The following is an 8,468-nucleotide window of genomic DNA, read 5'->3' on the forward strand; positions in this document are numbered from 1 at the left end:
CTTCTGAAACTCAGTCCTTGCAACTGTTACCCCAGTTCACCTTAGGGATGCTCATCAGACATAGTGTTCCCAGCCCATCCTCTTCACTCTGACAAAGTAAGTCTAGGGCTGTTGAGGGATAAGGGATGGAAGCAGGAAGCTGAGCAAATGGACAATGTTCCTGCGATGAATCATTTGGTTCCTGGGTAAACCTCTGGTTTTCCTTGGATCTCCATGGCCATAGGTCTCAGATCCTACTGTTTCTTTCTGCCAGTAACTCCAGGCAGGGACTCTATGTCTATGTCCTGCCAGGGCAAGACAGCACTGTCTGCTTTTGTTCTGAAGTTGTTGTCACATTCTCCCCACTGGTGTCACTGAAACAGTAGTACTAAAAGGGTGTGGGAGCAAACTTCACCTAACAGTACATCTTCCCACCTCTTCTTTTCACAAAAGTACACATTGCACAGGAATGTGCCAGAAAAGTGTGCCTTCACTGGCCATGCATTGATTTGACCTGCAATTGTGAATGGTTCCTGTCCTAGCCATTCAGAGCAAACCATTTTCCCCTAGAGGTCTAGGGTTGTGGACACCAGGCTATCTAGACATCTCATTGGATCACAGTTAAAGATGTGGAGAAAGATCAAAAAAAAGGACAAGAGGATTAAGAAGCAGTTCCTTACCACCCCTCCCATGCTTACCATTCCTAAACAGCCCTAGAGTTACACTGCCAGAGTGAAGAGATGTGTTGGGAACGCTATATCTGATGAGCATCACTAAGGTGAACTGGGGTAGCAGTTGCAAGGACTGAGTTTCAGAAGCAGCCTATGGCCTAGGAAACTCTGAGATGAGGTCAAGGATACCTCAAAGCTCAGGAAGTTTAGGCCCACACTGGGGTGACCTTGGAGATACTGAGTATCTAGAGCCACTGCTATTCTGGAAGACACCTATCTAGACCTGGTGCATAGGAGCCAACTGCTTTATCCTCTGAGTTCACCCCAGCGACTTTCATCCTTTGGCAGCCATAGCTCCTGCTGGAGACCACAGTGCTTTTCAATAGGCTTAAGAACCATTTCTCCAACCATGTACTACTAGGTGTGGATCCTTGAACAGTTGTTAACCTTTCTGAGTTTCAGTTTTTTCATCTGGAAAATTGAAATAATAATATATCGCTGATGGAATAATGCAAGTCAAAAGCTTAGTGCCAGCACCGTGCCTGGTTCTGAGAAAGCACTCTATAAGTAGTTACTATTATTCTTGTTGTTATTCATATTACACAATATTAATATTATTAAAACAGTCGGACCAATTTCAGATGCATCTCCACTTGTCACGTGCCCCTTTGGCACTGATGCCATAAGTGGATGGAGAAGCTTTGGCAAGGGAGTTTGGAATTTAGGAACTTGTGGCTCCTCTAGTGTTGTGGCATCAGAATCTTCAGGCCATGGAAGAAAAGCTTTCCTATCCAGGCTACCTTAGAATAGAAAAGAAGGGAGAGGTGATGAGCAAATTTGTTTACTCTTTCTCTGCTGTAGAGAAAATGAGTTTTACTGAACCAGGATGAAGTTGTTTTCAGAACTCTGATGGATTTCCCAAGAATGAAGGTTTATGAGTGAAAGCAATTGTATTTCTTGTAGGCATTCTTTTTTCCCACTTGCAGACCTGGAACTTTCAGAGACAAGCTTTTCTGAGCCCTTGTCAACCAGCACTGGGATGTGTATCTCCCTCCTCATGCCCATCCCTCTGGCCATGCCCCTTCCAGCAGGCTGAGGACATGTTCACAGGACTCAGCTCCAAGAAATAAGGAAGTAACTTAAGCAGCCTCTGACTCAGATTCGGTCATTCTAAGTTAAATTCTTGTTAGATAGTGACTGTTTGTAAAAAAGAAAAATAGCTAATGACATTGTTCCTTATTGAAATATTGCAATGAGAATGCAAGGAATGTATGAACAAGGTATTTGTAGACCTTCACTTGGGTCACAGTAGTTATAAAAGCCAGAGATGATGATACTGTGATGAAAACCCTCAGTGATACCTGAACATCTCCTAGGATAGAGCTCAGATTTCTCAGCCGAGCACGCAGAGTGCCCCTTCAAGCACCTCCTCCCTTCTCTCCCATCTTAGGGAGGCTTCCAGATAGTGACTAAGAACATCAGGGATGGTCGGCCTGGTAGTATTCATCAGCCTCAAGTTTCCAAGCAAAACTCAGGCACGTTGAAGACTTAGCCCCAGGGAAGGGGTGGGCACTGGTGGACTCTGCTGTAAGGTCCCATAACTCTAATTGTAAGGTATAACAGGCTGATCCATCGTGAGGTCAATTGAAGATCTGGAACCTTCTGGCTTGGGAATTAACAATTATCCCTGCTCAGGCTTGATGCCACGTGCAAGTTGGACAGTCCTGGCCCACTCTGCTTTCTAGTACTTGCGGCCCTTTCCTTTCAAGATGCCTGAGGAAGTGTACCATGGAAAGGAAAAGGTGGAGAAGTTTGCTTTTCAGGCATAAGTTGCCCAATTCATGTATCTCAACATCAATACCTTCTATGCCAACCAGAAAATTTTTCTTCAGGAGACAATCTCTAATGGATTTAATGCATTAAACAAAATTTGCTGAGAGCCTGACAGACTTTCTTGAGTTGAACAGCAGTAAAGAGATGAAAATTGACATCATCTTCAACTCTCAGGAATGCACTCTGACTTTGGTGGACACAGGCATTGCCTTGACCAAGGATGATGTCATAAATAATTTGGGAACCATTGCCAAGTCTCCAAGATTGAGCAGTTTGGTTTTTAATCTGCCTACCTGGTGGCAGAGAAGGTGACTGTGATCACACATCACAATGCTGATGAACAGTATGCCTGAGAGTCTTCCTCCACTGTATGTGCTGACCCCAGTGAGCCCACCGTCAGGGGTACCAAAATGATCCTCCACCTTAAGGAAGACCAGATAGAGTACTTAGAAGAGAGACAAGTCAAAGAAGTAGTGAAGAAGTACTCATAGTTCATAAGCTATCCCATCACTCTTTATCTGAGGGAAGGAATGAGAAGGAAACCAGTGATGACAAGGCAAAAGAAGAGAAAGGTGAGAAAGAAGAGAAAAATAAAGATGCTGAGGAAAGGCTCAAGATTGAAAATGTGGGCTCAGATAACAGCAGTAAGAGTAAGAAAAAGAAGAGCAGAAAATTAAAGAGAAATACATTGATCAGGAAGAGGTAAACAAGGCCAAGTTCATTTGGACCAGAAACCCTCATGAGGTCACCCAGGAGGAATGTGGAGAATTTTACAAGAGTCTCATCGATAACTGGGAAGACCACTTGGCAGTCAAGCATTTCTCTGTAGATGGTCAGTTGAAATTCAGAACATTGCTACTCATCCCTCAATGGACTCCCTTTGACCTCTTTGAGAAGAAGAAAAAGAACAGCATCAAACTGTTCATCGTGTGTTCATCATGGACAGCTGTGATGAGTTGACACAAGAGTTTCTTAACTTTATTCATGGTTTGGTTGACTCTTAGTATCTGCCCCCTCAACATCTCTTGAAAAATGCTTAAGCAGAGCAAAATCTTAAAAGTCAATCGAAAAAACATTGTTAATAAGTGCCTTGGGCTATTCTCTGAGCTGGCAGAAGACAAGGAGAACTACAAGAAATTCCATGAGGCAGTCTGTAAAATCTAGTCTACTGATTTAAATGTTAATCACACCTACAAAATGTCTTCATGCCAACATGTAGACTGGTGTTTGGCCAATCTAATGTATGGATACCATGACCTAGCTAGGTTGACACACAAAGTTTGCCATCACACCAAGTAATCCAGCACTGCCATTCAAAAGGGTAGTTTTGCAAGTTAATAAAAAAACTCTAGCAGGGTGGAAGCCAATTAGTCGGGAAACAAGCTGAGTCATCTTAGGGCTTCACTGAGAGCCGAAGGGCAAATGGAAATGTTTAAAATGGAGGAAATTAAACCAGGGTACTCAAGATGTTTATAAAGAAATGGCAGAGTGTATGATGGAAATGAAGAGTACTACTGCTGAAAGGAGGATGGAACTGGCAAGGAATGCAGAAGGTATCAAAACAAACAAAAACATCCTTCAAACCCAGACCTTAATATTCTGAGCACCGATGCCTTTGCCCAGCTCCTTGGGCCTCTTGCCTCTTGGGGTCCAAGTGTTACAGAAGCTGCTTCAGCAGCAGCAGAGCAAGGCCTGGACCCAGCACTGGTGGAGGCGGAGGCCCAAGTCAATTTCCACCACAGGAAGGAATGCTCCAGAGGACAATAAAAATGAGGTCATCATGTGTCTACGAGTCTCTCCAGAAAAATATCAGATCTGAACTGTAAAACAATTAAGATCCAGCTGTATAGGAAAAGTTAAAGCCAGACTAGAGCAGGGGCCAAAAGCCTACAGAGAATCTGTGAAAGCCAGTTGCATGTAAGGGAGCCAGTCCTAATGGCATGCAGGTAGAACTCGAGCTTTGGAATTTTTCTTTTAAACTATGAAGGACAGAAGTTCCTTTCAGTTGAAAAGTGAGCAGATGTTATACCCATCTTTAAAAAAAAAAATGGGCACTGGCATTGTGGAAAGCATTTGGGAGATTTCTCAAAGAACTTAAAACAGAGCTACCATTCTACCCAGCAATCCCTTTAGTTGGTATATATCCAAAGGAATATAAATCATTCTACCATAAAGACACAGCATATGTATGTTTATTACAGCCCTATTCACAATAACAAAGACGTGGAATCAACCTGAATGCCTATCAATGGTAGACAGGATAAAGAAAATGTGGTACGTATACAACATTGAAAACTACACAGCCATAAAAAAGAACAAAGTCATGTCCTTTGCAGCAACATGGATGGAACTGGAGGCCATTATCCTAAGCAAACTAACACAGGAACAGAAAACCAAATACCACATGTTCTCACTAATAAGTGGTAGCTAAACATTGAGTACACATGTACACAAAGAAGAGGATAACAGACACTGGGGCTACTTGAGGGTGGAAGGGTGGGAGGAAGGTGAAGATTGAAAAATTACCTATCAGATACTATGCTTATTACCTGGATGATAAAATAATCTATACACCAATCCCCTGTGACACACAACTTACCTATAAAACAAGCCTGCACATACACCCCAAACCTAAAATAAATGTTTAAAAGAAGGGGGGAGAATGGGAGATGGGGATGAATTAGTGTAGTAATTATAGACCAGACAGCATTGAAAACCAGGAAAATTTGATTGAAACATTCATTAGTCACTGTATCAAAGAGCATAAAACACTAGTAGGTAAACTGTCTTAGTCTGTTTGGACTGCTGTAACAAAATACCATAAACCAGATGGCTTATAAACAGTAGAAACTTATTTCTCACAGTCTGGAGACTGGGAAGTCCAAAATCAAGGCTCCAGCAGATCTGGTGTTTGGTGAGGGCCTGCCTCCTGGTTTGCAGATGGCTGTCTTTTCGTGCCATCCTCATATGGGCAGAAAGCAGAGAAAGAGTGGAAGCAAGCTCTCTCATGTCTTCTTATACGGGCACTAATTCCATTCATGGAGGCTCCAACGTCATAATCTAATTACTTCCCAAAGGCCCCACCTGCTACTACCATCACCTTGGGGGTTAGCATTCTAACATATCAATTTTGAGGTGACACAAACACTCAGGTCATAGCAAAACCATAGGGCTTTCTGAAAGTCCTAGGGAAAAGAAAGTTGAAGCGCAACTTCCTTTCCAAATGTGGGCACACACACCACAGCCAAACCACCTGTTAGCCTAGAACTGTATTTATGTCATCCTCCAGCCTGAGCCTCCAGGGGACTAGGACTGCAGGACCCATGCTCTTAGTATGAAATGTACTATCAATGTTTTTCTTTCTGCCCACATAGTTACAAACAACTGAATTCAATCCAAGATGCATTTCTTGTGTGTTTACTATGTACTGCCTTACTGGGAGGTGACTTAAAGAATATAAAAATGCATAGGACATGGTTTCTGTCCCTCAAGACCACTACATGAAGGAGACCCACATACATATTAATACATGAAAAAGGTTATTTTAATTGAAACAGGGAGAATTCAGACTTAAGCAATAACTCTTGACCATCAGAATAAGAACACTGGAATTTTCTCTGAAAGGTGAGCTGAAAAGTTTCCTCCTTTCGACATACAGTGAGACTAAACAGCCAGCAGCCATCTTTGGTTGGTTAGACACCCACCTGACCCAGAACAGAGCTTGGGGCAGGTAACATTGCCAGGCCCCTCCCACTGTATAATTCTAAGACACTCTCATTTCTAGGTTGCTAAAAATAGAAGCATGGCGTCTGGTACATAACAATATACAATATTGCAGCTGTGTCTTTATGATGAATAATAATACTTTGGAGTTATATGATGAGGCAATCACTTTGCAAGTGCAATCTCATTAACACTCACAATATTCTGATTAGGTAGGCAGGTGGCAACTGATCTGAACTCAGTTACCAATTGAAGGAACCAAGACACAGAGAATCTGAGAAACTTCCCAAGAAGCACCCACTTTCAGTCACAGGTGGGAATGTGGCCCAGGTCTCCTTTTTCCAAATTCGTTGCTCTGAGCAGTAGTCCACACTGCTTCCAAGGTTCAGCAGCACAACAAACTCAAAATTGGCATTGTCCTGGATCTACCCCTTGGGAAATATTGCTGACTTCTCTTAAGTGAATGCCAGAACCACCCCAAGATTAAGTTCAGTATTTCTTTGTTCTATCCTTTCCCTTTGGCAATTAACCTCTTCCTCCCTCCAAACTCCAACCTGTCTTGAAATAAACCGAAGAAATTTTTAAACCACGCCAAAACTTCTTTATGACTTCTGTTATCTTTCCCGAGTTTTTGTTATGGTGTGTGGGTGCAATTTAATTGAAGGTCAGTTGTTTTCAGAGAGTCCCTGTTCTAAAGGTTTTTAAACACACGTTCAGGCACCCTGTCTAAACAGCTTCCTTCTCTCAGTCCCGATTTTATTCATGACTTTGTTAATAGAAAAAAATACTTGTTTGCTTTCCTAAACATGCTGTGGGATTTTGCTCAGACTAGAGGAACAGGTTTGGTGGTGCTGATATAAAATCACAGGAAAATGACACTATGAGTCAGGAGACATTTGCCAGCCCAGAGCAAAGGCATCTTCTGAGCCTCTGGGGAAACACTGATGTTGTTTTTATAGGGAAATAGTAAGATTAATATGGGAACTCGGGTTTTGTGCTTTTGGGGGCAGGATTCCCTGGCTCCTTTTGAGACAATGACACGCGGTCACATCTTCAAATTGTTAATTATGTACTGCCCCCTAGGGATTTTTGTTTTGCTGGTGGCAACCTGCTTCAAATCCTACAGGAAATATTTATCAGCCGGCTTCAGCCAGTATTTGTCTCATCAAAGGCTGCACCTTTTTGTGACCTTGTTGTAGTAAGTCCACCCCTTTCTCTAGCAAGTCAGATTCATACACTTTACTTTTTGAATTGTTGATTTTTTCCCTCCCTCTTTTGTCTTTATTTGGTTTTATTTCCCCAGGATGACTGCATTTGAATAGTGTGGGGAGGATTGACGTCTCTGCTCTTTAAAGCGCTGCTCTTACCAACCTCCACATTTCCCCTGTGGCTTTGTAAACATCTTTAGATTTGGGGAACAGAGGAAGAGCAAACTGTGAATTATAGACACTTACACATATGCATTTACATGTTTATCTGCACTTACTGATGGAGGATTTCTCTATACTCTGAAATGTTCTCTATGAAATTCCATTTAAATCAAAAACTTTTATCAGAAAAATGAAATTGCTTCATGATTGAACAGCACTTTGCTTCTAAGTACCAGCCATCGAGGCTGATGAAATGGCCCAGATGATGCTCTTCCCCAGAAAGACATCGTTTACCCTTTATTTTAAAGTTGGAGTAAAAAATGTTGGCCCTGTATTTCCTCACACACTTTCTCTCAATACAGGAACAGTCTTAAGCTGTAATTAATAACATGGCATCTGATATGAATGTTGTAAATATGCATTGTTCTTACTGTTTGTGTAGTTTGTTCCTTTTTTAAATAATACATAAGACAGCCCTGGTAGGAATCTTTCTTCATGGATTGTATATTTTTTTAAACACACACACACACACACACACACAAATCCTGTACACAACTTTAGCAAATATATGCACGATCCAAACAGTTCAGAAATATAAGATCTGAAAATGAGCAAAGGGCAGCAGGTTTTTGAATAGGCTTCATCAGCGGAGGGGAGAGGTCAGTCGTGGAAATTAGTTATAGGAGCTATTAAGTCTCCTCTGACACCCACAGTACAAGCTGCTTAACATAATCAGCCGCAATCAGCAAAACTGCTGTTTATTACAAAACGTTTTTCCCTTTTAATATTTCATATTGTTATGTAAAATGGTGCAGTGTAGGGACACACACATTTCACCAGGGACAAATTGTACAAATTGTCAGCAATAATAATTTGTGGCTCTTCTCGTGAC

The 8,468-nt window shown here is 41.9% G+C and overlaps 1 pseudogene; it reads left to right on the forward strand.

The window, feature by feature from the left end:
* Positions 1-2,419: 2,419 nt before the first annotated feature.
* LOC105548106 lies at positions 2,420-3,443 on the forward strand (annotated as a pseudogene).
* The last annotated feature ends 5,025 nt before the right edge of the window (positions 3,444-8,468 follow it).

Source organism: Mandrillus leucophaeus, unplaced genomic scaffold, assembly GCF_000951045.1.
Source record: "Mandrillus leucophaeus isolate KB7577 unplaced genomic scaffold, Mleu.le_1.0 Scaffold40, whole genome shotgun sequence".
NCBI classification, from domain to species: Eukaryota; Metazoa; Chordata; class Mammalia; order Primates; family Cercopithecidae; genus Mandrillus; species Mandrillus leucophaeus.